The following is a 14,002-nucleotide window of genomic DNA, read 5'->3' as shown; positions in this document are numbered from 1 at the left end:
AATGTATCCCCCTTTCATTTGAGAAATGCAGACAACATTATCTTCATATAATTTAGTTAAAATGTCCTTTTTTCAAATAAAAACCACACATTTTCTAAATCTGTTGAGTTATTGATCTCAACCAATCATACTCCCAACTTGCTTCATGAATGGTTATTATTTCTACATGATTTGAAGAAGTGGGTAGCTATTATTTTTTTATTGAGCGCCATGATATAGATTTACCTCCTATCATAACCTGAAATCCCCGACCACAGGACCGTAATGACGCCTAATGTCCACTTGCTAAGTAAGCCAATATTAGTACACAACTAATTATTTTTAGACAATTGAAAGCAATATAATAAGAATTAAAGCTCTAGAATTTCAAAGTACACATAATAACTCCAATACCTACTAGCCAAAACCCCGCAATCTAGTGTCACAAGTACATGAGCATACTAAAATTTGCTAAACCCAATGTCTGAATAAACTACAATTATTCGAAACAAAATAAACAGTAAAGCTAGTTAAGGAAGGGGACTTTAGGGGCAGCAATCGCCGTGCAGGTGTAATGACCCGATCGCTCGTTTTGTATAATTGCGCCCCGTTTCCCCTTTTGATGCTTCATACATGCGTGTTTATAGTTTTATGACTTGCATGGTTGGTTAGTGTAACGACCCGATCAGTGGTTTTACCTTCTAGACCCCCGTTCCTCTAAATAAGGCTCCCTGTATATGTTTTTACTATTTTATGACTTGCGGGGATGGTTAATTTAGGTTTGGAAAGGTTCAGGTTGAAATCGGAACACTTAGTTCCTTAATATTGGCTTAAAAATTTTAAGTTTGACTTGGGTCAACATTTTTAGTAAACGACCTCGGAATCGGGATTTGAAGGTTCCAATAGGTTCGTATGATAATTTCGGACTTGGGCGTATGTTCGGATCATAGTTTGGATGACCCAGGAGCATTTCAACGCTTAATTTCAGAAGTTGGCGCATTGGAGGTTTTCAAGTCCTTTAAATTTTGTTTGAAGTAGGTTTTGGTGTTATCGAGATTCTTTTGGGATTATGAGACTGGGAATAGTTTTGTATGGTGATTTATAACTTGCACACAAAATTTGGCGTCATTCCGAGTTGATTTGATAAGAATCAGACGCGCGAAAGTGTTTTTAGAAGTTTTTGAGTTTCATAATTTGATTCATGCGTTTTGGCGTCTGATTCATGCTTTTAGATGTTATTTCGGTATTTCGATCGCACGAGCGAGTTCGTATGATATTTTTAGACTTATGTGGATGTTTGGTGTGGATCCCCGGGTCTCAGGTAAGTTTTGAGCGTTCAGAGTGGTGAAGAACTTTAGTTTTGCTGGTTTGTGGTCTAGTGTAGCAGGTCTCGCAAATGCGATATTTTATTTGCATTTGCGAGGAGGGACCCACATTTGCGAGGGTGGGAAAACTCTGAAGGGTTCGCATTTGCGAACATTTTTGTCGCTTTTGCGAGCCGCCCTCTTCGCATTTGCGAAGATCTTGGTCGCAAATGCGACCTTGGCAGAGATGGTCCAACTTTGCATTTGCGATGAATTTCTCGCATTTGCGAACAAGATGTCGGAAATGCGCCATATACAACCTGTGCAAGAGCCTTTTATTTCAGGACTTAGCTCATTTCCCACTTATTCTTAGGCGATTTTTGAGAGCATTTGCAGGGAGATTTCATCAACATCAAGAGGTAAGTGATCCCTATAAATTCTTTTGCTAAATAGGTGGGTCATGGGTAGATTTAACATAGAAATTGGTGAAATTTATGGGATTTTGAGAAAAACCTAGAGTTTTTGATAAAAATGGATTTTAACCACGAAAATGCTTATGAAATTGGAAGAAAATTATATATTTGAGTTTGTGAGGTTATGAGTAACATTTATCTACGAAAATTTTGGAATCCGGGCACGTGGACCCGGGGATGAATTTTAGGAATCTTCCAATTTGGGTTGGGTAATTACTCTAATAGTTAAATTATGAACTTGTGAGTGTATATTAATTTATTTATACAATATTTGGCTAGTTTCGGATTGTTTGGCACCAAGTTGAGGATTTTGAGCGGATTTGTGGACCGGAAGTGAGCTTGAAAACGAGGTAAATCTCTTGCCTAACCTTATAAGAGGGAACTCATCCCCTTAGGTGTATCTTGTTGTGTACTACTTGTGTGGGGAGCTACGTACGCACTAGGTGACGAGAGTCCGTGCGTAGCTATATTCGATAAAATGTTCGGGTAGTCTTAAATCCACATCATATTTTAATTGTACTGTTATGTTTGTTATGCATACTAATTGTCTTAAATAGAGCTGAGACTAGGGATTTTAAAGTTGCAAATTTCCAATTTAGAATTATTATTTTTGGGAAGAATTGAGAAATACATAATAACTCTGAGAAATCCATGTCCACTTGCGTTGCAAGTACTTCTGCGAGCGAGGTAAACTTCTCTACTCTCATGCGAGCGGGCCGTTCGCCTCGGCAGTATAATAGATGCATCTATGGATCGTGCCGTTCGACCCTCGGCAGTGCACACAGTATTTTGGATCGGGCCGTACGACTTCAGCATAAATCGTGCGTGATAATACTCGGATTCGGATTACACTTGATATTATGTTATGGCTTGAGAGGTTATAATTTATTTAATGATCGGAATTGGTTCGGAACTAGTATGTGTTAAATGGAGATTTTGGAATTTACTATCAGTCAAAGAATCATTTATTCACTGCTTACTATTGTGTTATTTTTATTATTCACATATTCCATGCCTATTTAGCATTTATGTATTTTATTATTGGCCCATAGTAAGTGTCGATGTCGACCCCTCGTCACTACTTCTTCGAGTTTAGACTGGATACTTACTGGGTACATGTTGTTTATGTACTCACACTACACTTCTGCACTAATCGTGTAGGATATGAGGCAGGTGCATTTGGTGTCCATTCAGGCGCACACCCCTATTACCCGAGGCTTAGTGGTGACCTGCTTTCCGAGTCCATTCTGTAGCATCTGGAGTCTCTCTTTTGCATTTACTTTCTGTCTATTTTATTTCAGACAGTAGTTTAGTATTTTATACATTCTACTAGTGGCTCATACACGTATGGCACCAGGTCTTGGAAATATGCTAGTAGACATTTGATGGCTTTTGATTATTTATTTCACCACACTTACACATATTTTTTTACGCTTTATTTTTTAAAATTATTCACCTCTTATTTACTTAATAAATAAAAATCCACTATTTCGAAATTGATAGGAAGGTCTGGAGGTCAAGCATTAGAGTTGTAGGTTAGGGGGTAGTCGAGCTTTTCCTACTTCATACCGGGGGTAAGGCAGGGTTGTATAAGGTTGATCTTAGATGGCTTGTGGTTAATATTGAGTCCACACTATCCTTTCTATTTTTCTTAGCCCCGGGCCTTAATTACTGGTTATTGTTATTGCATGTCATCTATTGTTTAGTTTTTATGCTTCTATTACTATTGCATGTAATTACTGGGTTGCTGTTGTATTTCGAAATTGTTAAAAAGAATAAATACATGGCTAATTTACCGTTGGCTTGTCTAGCGGCGACGTTAGGCACCATCACAGACTATAGGAGAAATTGGGTCATGACAACATGGTATTAGAGCACTAGGTTCACGTAGGACTCACAAGTTATGAGCAAGCATAATAGAGTCTTGCGGATCAGTGTGGAGACATCTGTACTTATCTTCGAGAGGCTATAGGTTCTTAGGAAACTACTCTTTCTTCATCTCCTATCGTGCAATTAATATTGTGCTAAGTGTATTTCTCTTACTCTCTTACATATGGTGAGAACACACGCGGAAGATGTACCCGACCATCGAGGAGCAACTCCCCATGTTGCTAGAGGCCGAGGAAGGGCTCCAGCTCGTGGTAGAGGACGAGGACGTCCTAGAGTTGCTCCAGTTGTGCCACCAGTGAATCCAATGGAGGACCCTGCTATTGAGGAGCAGGGCGAGGCACCTGCAGTGGAGCCAACCCCAGCGAATTTCATGTTCGCACCAGGATTCCAGGAGGTCACGGGCCGTATGCTACGGTTCATAAATTCTATGACCCATGCTAGTTTATTTCAAGCAGACCCAGCCACATCTCAGGCGGGAGGGGGAGCACAGACCCCTACAGCTCAGGCTCCAGGGCATGCAACTGCTGTATATCAGACCCCGGACGCACTACCAGTGGTCGGAGCTCAGCTAGTTGCAGCAGCTATACTTGAGCCCAGACCAGCTACGGCCGGTGAGCCGCAGAAGCTATTAGACAGATGGACCAGACTACACCCTCTTGTCTTTGGAGGTGAGCGACATGAGGACCCCCATGACTTTATTGATCGTTGTAGGGATAAACTGCATAACATGAGGATATTGGAGTCCCACGAGGTGGACTTTACCACCTTTCAGCTGGAGGGCAGGCCCCGTAGATGGTGGAAATCCTATCTCCTCGGCAGACCAGCAGGTTCTCCTCCCATGATTTGGCTCCAGTTCACACGCCTCTTCCTGGATATGTACATTCTACCCTCTCAGAGGGAAGAGTTGCGATTTCAGTTCGAGCAGTTCGAGCAGGGCCAAATATCGGTGACTGACTATGAGGCTAGATTCTCTGAGTTGTCTCGCCATGCACTTATGATACTTCTTATCGATGCATAGAAAGTGCGGAGGTTCGTTGAGGGTTTGTACTCTGGTATCCAGGACACTATGGTCCGAAGGGTTGAGATGGAGACTTCTTACGAGCTAGTTGTGGAGATAGCTCGGAGGATCGAGGGTGTTCGTTAGTGGAGCCAAGAGGAGGTGCCGAGGTATAAGCGGTTCTGTTATTCTGGAGGGTTCAGTGGTGCTCTTTCTGTTGGCAAAGGTCAGTTTGGGAAGGGTCAATCTAGCAGGACCACATATCCAGCACCGCCGCCTTCTCGGGGGTGCTCCAATGCGGCCCTATTTCAGCGCCATGCCAGAGAGCTCCTATTTCAGGGCTTGTTACAAGTGTGGGGATCTTGGCCACATGAAGAGGTTTTGTCCCAGACTTTGGAGCAAGGCAGTACAATAGGGTCATCAGCCTATGATTATAGCACCAGCTGCCGCACGAGCCGTCCAACTGCCTAGAGGTGGATGGCAGGTAGGTAAGGGCCGTTCTAGAGGTGGAGCCCAGTCAGGTGGCACTCTAGCTAGGTTTTATGCATTTCCATCCAGACCAGATGCAATGGCCTAAGATGCCGTGATCACATGTATTATTTCTGTCTGCGATAGAGATGCTTCGGTACTCTTTGATCCAGGGTCTACATATTCATATGTTTCATCTATGTTTGCTCATTTTCTGGGTGTTTCTCGTGAGTCCTTGGGTACTCCTGTTTACGTGTCCACTCCAGTGGGCGATTCTGTTATTGTGGATAGGATCTATCAGTCCTGTATCGTGACTTTCTGCGGGTATGAGACCAGAGCGGATCTTTTGTTGCTTGATCTGAATGACTTTGAGATCATCCTGGGCATGGACTGGTTATCTCCATATCATGTCGTCCTTGATTGCCATGCCAAGACTGTTACCTTGGCAATGCCAGAGTTGCCTACATTAGAGTGAAAGGGTTCGTATGTCAGTGTATCTAGTCGGGTTATCTCTTTCCTAAAGGCTCGACACATGGTCGAGAAGGGTTGTTTGGCTTATCTAGCTTATATTCAGGATACTACTGCAGAGACTCCAATGATTGATTCAGTGCCCGTGGTCTGGGAGTTCTCCGATGTGTTTCCTTCTGATCTACCAGGCATGCCACCAGATCGTGACATCGATTTCTATATTGATTTGACTCCAGGTACCCAACCTATCTCTATTCCACCATACCGTATAGCTCCGAAATAGTTGAAGGTGTTGAAAGAACAGCTTGAGGAGTTGCTAGCAAAGGGATTCGTCAAACCGAGTGTGTCGCCTTGGGGTGCACCAGTGTTATTCGTGAAGAAGAAGGATAAGACTATGCGGTTGTGCATTGATTACCGCCAGTTGAACAAAGTTACCATTAAGAACAAGTACCCATTGCCGCGTATTGATGATTTGTTTGACCAGTTGTAGGGTGCTAGGGCGTTCTCTAAGATCGACTTGAGACCGGGGTACTATCAATTGAAGATTCGTGATTTGGATGTTCTGAAGACAACTTTTCGGACTAGATATGGCCACTATGAGTTTCTAGTGATGTCTTTCGGTTTGAATAATGCCCCGACGACTTTTATGGATTTGATGAACCGGGTATTCAGGACATATATTGACTCGTTTGCCATTGTCTTCATTGATGACATTTTGACCTACTTGCATAGCATGGAGGAGCACGAGCAACATTTGAGAGTGGTGCTTCAGACCTTGCGGGAATAGAAGCTATATGCTAAGTTCTCCAAGTGTGAGTTTTGGTTAGATTATGTGGCATTCTTGGGGCATGTTGTATTATGCGAGGGTATTAAGGTAGATCCCAAAAAGATCGAGGCAGTTCATAGTTGGCCTCGTCCTACCACATCGACCGAGATCAGGAGCTTCTTGGGGTTAGCAGGTTATTATCGTCGGTTTGTGGAGGGTTTCTCCTCTATTGCAGCACCTTTGACTGTATTGAACCAGAATGGTGCTTCGTTCCAATGGTCCGATGATTGCGAGGTGAGCTTTCAGAAGCTCAAGACCGCATTAAATTCATCACTGGTGTTAATGTTGCCTTCTGGTTCAGGGATGTATACTATGTATTGTGACGCTTCATGCGTTGACCTGGGTTGTGTATTGATGTAGGAGAGGCGAGTTATTGCATATACTTCACGTCATCTGAAACCCCACGAGAAGAATTACCCCGTACATGATTTGGAGTTAGCCGCGATAGTTCATGCTCTCAAGATATGGAGGCATTATCTTTATGGGGTGTCCTGTGAGGTTTACACTGATTATCGCAACTTTCAACATTTGTTCAAGCAGAGGGGTCTTAATTTGAGACAACACATGTGGCTTGAGTTACTAAAAGATTATGATATCTTCATCCTTTATCATCCGGGTAAGGCGAATGTAGTTGTAGATGCCTTGAGCAGAAAGGCGAAGAGTATTAGTAGTTTGGCATTCATTACAGCAGAGGAGAGGCCATTAGCTTTGGACATTCAGTCCTTGGCTAACAAACTTGTGAGGTTGGATATTTCAGAGCCCAGCCGAGTTTCTGCATGCATCGTCGCCCAGTTTTAACTATTCGACCAGATTAAGGCTTGCTAGTATGACGATCTACACTTATTGGTTCTCAGAGAGACGGTACTACATGGTGGTGACAAGGAGGTTACTATCGGAGATGATGGTGTTCTCCGGCTCCAGGGTCATCTATGTATTCTTAATGTTGGTGGATTAAGGGAAAAGATTCTAGAGGAGGTACACAATTCTCGGTATTCTATTCATCCAGGTGCTACAAAGATGTATCACAACCTGAGATAACATTATTGGTGGCGGCGGATGAAGAAGGACATAGTTGAGTATGTAGCAAGGTGCCTAAATTATCAGCTAGTTAAGTATGAACATCATAGGCCAAGTGGCCTACTCTAGCAGATGGTTATACCTGAGTGGAAATATGAGCGCATTACTATGGACTTCATAGTTGGGTTACCGTGGACCTTGAGGAAGTTTGATGCAGTTTGGGTCATTGTCGACAGGTTGACCAAGTCGACACACTTCATTCCTGTTGTGACCACGTATTCTTCAGAGAGATTGGCCCAAATTTACATCCAGGAGATTGTTCGGTTGCACGGTGTGCCTGATTATATTATATTAGATAGAGGCCCTCCGTTTACTTTGCATTTCTGGAGGGAAGTACAGAGTAAGTTGGGGACCCGAGTAGAGCTCAGCACAACCTTTCATCCGCAGACCGATGGGCAGTCAGAGCAGATGGTTCAGATCTTGGAGGATATGCTCAAAGCATGTGTGATTGACTTCGGAGGGGAGTGGGATCGATTCTTGCCTTTGTCCAAGTTTGCTTACAACAACAATTATCAGTCCAGCATCGAGATGACTCTATTTGGGGCTTTATATGGTCGACGATATCGTGCGCCCGTCAGATGGTTTGAGACCGGCGAGGCTAAGTTATATGGTACTGATTTGGTGAAGGATTCCTTAGAAAATATAAAGTTGATTCAGGAGCGACTTCGCACAGTACAGTACAGACAGAAGAGTTACGCGGATCATAAGGCGCATGATTTATCATTTATGGTGGGCGAGAAGGTTCTCTTGAAAGTCTCGCCGATGAAGGGAATCATGAGGTTCGGGAAGAAGGGCAAGTTGAGGCCAAGGTTTATAGGTCCATTTGAGGTGTTGAGACGAGTTGGGGAGGTTGCGTATGAGCTTGCTTTGCCTCCTAGTCTATCGGAAGTTCATCCGGTCTTCCACGCGTCCATGCGCTGAATGCCGACATGTCGCATGTGTTAGACTACAACACGGTTCAGCTAGATGAGAGCCTAGGTTATGAGGAGGATCTAGTTTCCATTGTTGACAGACAGGTTCTCCAGTTGAGATCCAAGAAGATTTCTGTGGTAAAGGTTCAGTGGAGGGGTCAACCAGTTGAGTAGGCAACTAGGGAGACCGAGGAGGACATGGGAGCAGATATCCACACTTATTCGACACTCTAGGTACGATTCTAGACCCATTCGAGGACGAATGTTTGTTTAAGAGGTGAAGAATGTAACGACCCGACCGGTTGTTTTGCCTTCTAGATCCTTGTTCCCCTAAATAAGACTTCCCGTATGTGCTTTTACAATTTTATGACTTGCGGGGATGGTTAGTTCGGGTTTGGAAGGGTTCAGGTTGAAATCGGAACACTTAGTTCCTTAATATTGGCTTAAGAGTGTAAAGTTTGACTTGGGTCAACATTTTTAGTAAACGACCTCGGAATCGAAATTTGAAGGTTTCAATAGGTTCGTGTGATGATTTCGGACTTGGGATTATGTTCGGATCGGGTTTTGGATGACCTGGGAGCTTTTTAGCGCTTAATATCGGAAGTTGGCGCATTGGAGGTTTTCAAGTCCTTTAAATTTTGTTTGAAGTAAGTTCTGGTGTTATCGAGGTCCGTTTGGTATTACGAGACTAGGAATAGTTTTGTATGGTGATTTGTGACTTGCACGCAAAATTTGACGTCATTACGAGTTGATTTGATATGAATCAGATGCGTGGAAGTATTTTTAGAAGTTTTTGATTTTCATGATTTAATTCATGCGTTTTGGCGTATGATTCATGCTTTTACATGTTATTTCGGTGTTTCGATTGCGCGAGCGAGTTTGTATGATATTTTTAGACTAATGTGAATTTTGGTGTGGAGCCTCGGGGGCTCGGGTGAGTTTCGAGCGCGTTTAGAGTGGTGAAGAACTTTAGTTTTGCTAGTTTGTGGTCTGGTGCAGCAGGTCTCGCAAATGCGAGGTTTTATTCGCATTTGCGATGAGGGACCCGCAATTGCAAGGGTGGGAAAATTTTGAGGGGTTCGCATTTGCGAATATTTTTATCGCTTTTGCGAGCCGCCCTCTTCGCATTTGCGAAGATCTTGGTCGCAAATGTGACCTTGGCAGAGATGGCCCAGCTTCGCATTTGTGATGAATTTCACGTATTTGCGAACAATATGTCGCAAATGCGACATCTGCGACCTGTGCAAGAGACTTTTCTTTCGGGACTTAGCTCATTTCCCTCATTACTCACTTGGTTTAAGGCGATCTTTAGAGCATTTGCGATGAGATTTCATCAACACCAAGAGGTAAGTGATCCCTATCAATTCTTTAGCTAAATACGCGGGTCATGGGTAGATTTAACATAGAAATTGGTTAAATTTATGGGATTTTGAGAAAAACCTAGGGTTTTCGATAAAAATAGATTTTAACCACGAAAATGATTATGGAATTGGGTGAACATTATATATTTGAGTTTGTGAGGTTATGGGTAACATTTATCTACGAAAATTTCCGAAATCCGGGTACGTGGGTCCGGGGGTAAATTTTAGGAATCTTTCAATTTGGGTGGGGTAATTACTCTAATAGTTAAATTATGAACTTGCGAGTGTATATTGATTTATTTATACAATATTTGGTTAGTTTCGGGTTGTTTGGCACCAAGTTGAGGATTTTGAGCGGATTTGTGGACCGAAAGTGAGCTTGAGAACAAGGTAAATCTCTAGCCTAACCTTGTAAGAGGGAACTCATCCCCTTAGGTGTATCTTATTGTGTACTACTTGTGTGGGGAGCTACGTACGCACTAGGTGACGAGAGTACGTGCGTAGCTATATTTGATGAAATCTCCTAGTGGTCTTAGATCCACATCATATTTTAATTGTACGGTTATGTTTGTTATGCATACTAATTGTCTTAAATAGAGCTGAGACTAGGGATTTTAAAGTTGCAAATTTCCAATTTAGAATTCTTATTTTTGGGAAGAATTGAGAAATACATAATAACTCTGAGAAATCCATGTCTACTCATGACGCAAGTACTTCCGCGAGTGAGGTAAACTTCTCTAGTCTCATGGGAGCAGGCCATTCGCTTCGAAAGTATAATATATGCATATGTGGTTCGTGCCGTTTGACCCTCGGGAGTGCACATAGTATTTTGGATTGGGCTGTATGACCTTGACATAAATCGTGCGTGATAATACTCGGAGTCCGATTGCACTTGATATTATGTTATGGCTTGAGAGGCTATAATTTGTTTAATGACCGTAATTGGTTTGGAATTAGTGTGTGTTAAATGGAGATTTTGAAATTTACTATGAGTCAATGAATTATTTATTCACTACTTGCTATTGTGTTATTTTTATTATTCACATATTCCATGCCTATATTGGCCCATAGTAAGTGTCGATGTCGACCCCTCGTCACTACTTATTCGAGGTTAGACTGGATATTTACTGGGTACATGTTGTTTATGTACTCATACTTCACTTTTGCACTAATCGTGCAGCATCTAAGGCAGGTGCATCTGGTGTCCATTCAGGCGCGCACCTCCATATCGAATATTGACTCCGAACCGCCATCAAATCTCAAATTTTGGCGGACTTTGTGGCTGACTTCATGCTAGCCCTAATACCCGAGGTCGAGAAGGAATTGTTGTTGAACTCGGGAACCTCCTCCGGAATCTGGACCCTCTTTACGTACGGTGCCTCGAACGCAAAGGGGTATGAACTTGGCATCGTGTTGAAGCTACCTACAGGTAATGTAGTTAGGCAATCTATTAGAACTGTAAAATTGCCTAACAACGAGGCCGAGTATGAGGCCATGATTGTAGGTCTTGAAATGGATAAAAGCCTGGGGGCCGAGGTGATTGAAGCTAAATGTGATTCCCTCCTTGTAGTTAACCAAGTCAATGGAACGTTCGAAGTAAAAGAAGAACGAATGCGAAGTACTTGGATAAACTACAGGTGATGTTACATTGGTTCAAAGAATGAACTTTGCAACATGTACATCGAGATCAAAACAGCGAACCCGATGCTCTTGCTAACTTAGGAGTGTCGGTTGATGATGAAAAATTCAACTCGGGAATGGTCGTACAACTCATGAAATCGGTAGTGGAAAAAAGCCATGCCGAGATAAACTCGAAAAGCTTAACCTGGGACAGGAGAAACAAGTATATAGATTACCTGAAGACTGGAAAATTGCCCTTGGATCCTAAAGAATCGAGAGCTCTACACACAAAGGCGGCCAGGTTCAGCTTGTACGAAGAGAACACCCTATTCAGGAGAACGTTCGATGGCCTGCTCGTCATATGTCTGGGACCGAGAGATACCGAATATGTTTCGAGGGAAGTTCACGATGGCACCTACGGGAACCATTCAGGTGCCGAATCATTGGTTCGTAAGATAATCAAAGTCGTCTACTACTGGATCTACACGGAGAAAGATGCAAAGTAGTTCATGCGAAAATGTGATGGATGTCAGAGGCATGCACCGATGATTCATCTGCCCAGTGAGCTACTACATTCGGTGCTATCACCCTGGCCATTCATGAAATACAGAATGGACATCATTGGTCCCCTGCCATGGGCACCCGGTAAGGCTCAATTTATATTATTTATGACTGACCATTTTTCTAAATGGGCGGAAGCCTAAGCATTTGAGAAAGTTAGGGAGAAAGAAATTATTGACTTCATTTGGGACCACATAATATGCAGGTTCGAAATGCCGGCCGAGATCGTGTGAGACAATGGGAAGCAGTTCATTAGCAGTAAAGTGAGTAAATATTTTGAGGACCATAAGATCAAAAGGATCCTATCGACACCCTATCACCCTAGTGGGAACGGGCATACGGAATCTACGAACAAAACCATACTCCAAAATCTTAAAAAGAGGTTGACCGACGCCAAAGGAAAATGGAAAGAAATTTTGCTCGAAGTCTTGTGGGCATATCGTACGACCTCAAAATCTAGTACCGGGCCACCCCGTTCTTATTGGTCTACGGTGGCGAAGCGCTAATACCGGTCGAAGTAGGAAAATCGAATTCCAGGTTCCGCTATGCGACCAAAGAGTCAAACGATGAGGACATGAGCACGAGCCTGGAATAATTGGACGAGAGGCACGAGGCTGCTCTCGTCCGGTTGGCCGCCCAAAAACAACAGATCAAAATGTATTACAACCGGAGAGCCAACCTCCAACACTTCAATATTGGGGACTTGGTGTTAAGAAAAGTGACACTAAACACTCGGAACCCGAACGAAGGTAAGTTGGGACCGAATTGGAAAGATCTGTATCAAATTATCGAGATCACCGGCAAAGGATCATACAAACTCGAAGCAGGGAACGGTGAGCGACTATCGAACAACTGGAATGTACCCCACTTAAAATGATACTATTGCTAAGGTACGACCCCGTTCATTCTTTTCGTTACATATATTACGAATTAAAATAACACTTGGAGGCTGCAGCCAAAGAATGAGGAAAACTCGGATGGATCGAGCTGTCGAAACCCGGGGGAACAAAAACCTATTAGGTAATGCCCGAACTTTAAAGGCTACGGCCACCCCCACTCGGGGACTGTCATCCTGGGAAAGCCCGGACGGCTCGGGTATGGAAGCCCGGGGTAATAAGCCTATTGGGCAATAACCGAACTTAAAAGGCTATGACTATCCTAGAAACGGCTCGGAGACGTCTGAAACACGTAACCAAACCATAAGGCCTTCAAAAATTCCAAACCGGTTCAAAGGCTACCCTCGAAAACATTATAATCTAAAAACTTCTAAGTAAGCACTGTGGGGAAAGCTCCCGGTCATACTAAGCCCCCACGAGTTTTAAGCAAAATTACATCGAGAACAAACCTTGTTCAAACCTCCAAACAAAACCTTATTACTACGTGCTAAGGCATTTAAGTCTTTGCAAATGTTTTAAATTCTCATAGTCCAATTTATTCTTGCTTGTGTTAGTCTATCATTACATGCCTTAAATGACCCGTTAACACTTGTTCTACATCCTAATTGATAAATTCCTCTCATGCTTTAGTTGAACTTGTTGCTTCTTTTATTGTCACATATTATCTCTTCATTGTTGATTATCATTATTTGAAGTTATTATTCGTGTTATCTCGTTCATTGTTGATTTCCATTATTTGAAGTCATTGTTATATGTTACCTCTTCCATTGTAAGTTATTCGTATTTAATATCGTGGTTATACATTATCTCTCTCATTGTTGAGTTATTGGTATTGAATATGTGGAAGTCGTTATCGAAGTTGTTTATTATTGAGACATCTTTCTTGTTTAGCACTTTACATTCATTGTTGTTATTGATATTCTTGTACACAATGTGGTTGAGCCATGGGCTAATATTGTGAAAACATTGATATTGTTGATTATTGGAAAGTCGTGATATATGAGTACTTGTGGTGCGAGTTGTTATTGTGATGTGATATTGACGTGCATGTGGCGGTATAAGGCTAGGGGTTAATGTGCATGCGGCGGCATAAAGTGGGACTTATGTGCATCTTGCTTGTAAGGGAATTACGTGAAGCCACACGACATCATAAGGTGGCTAAAGTGTGTGT

Source organism: Nicotiana tomentosiformis, chromosome 5 (assembly GCF_000390325.3).
Source record: "Nicotiana tomentosiformis chromosome 5, ASM39032v3, whole genome shotgun sequence".
Taxonomy (NCBI): Eukaryota; Viridiplantae; Streptophyta; class Magnoliopsida; order Solanales; family Solanaceae; genus Nicotiana; species Nicotiana tomentosiformis.
Note: the sequence above shows the minus strand (reverse complement) of the source record.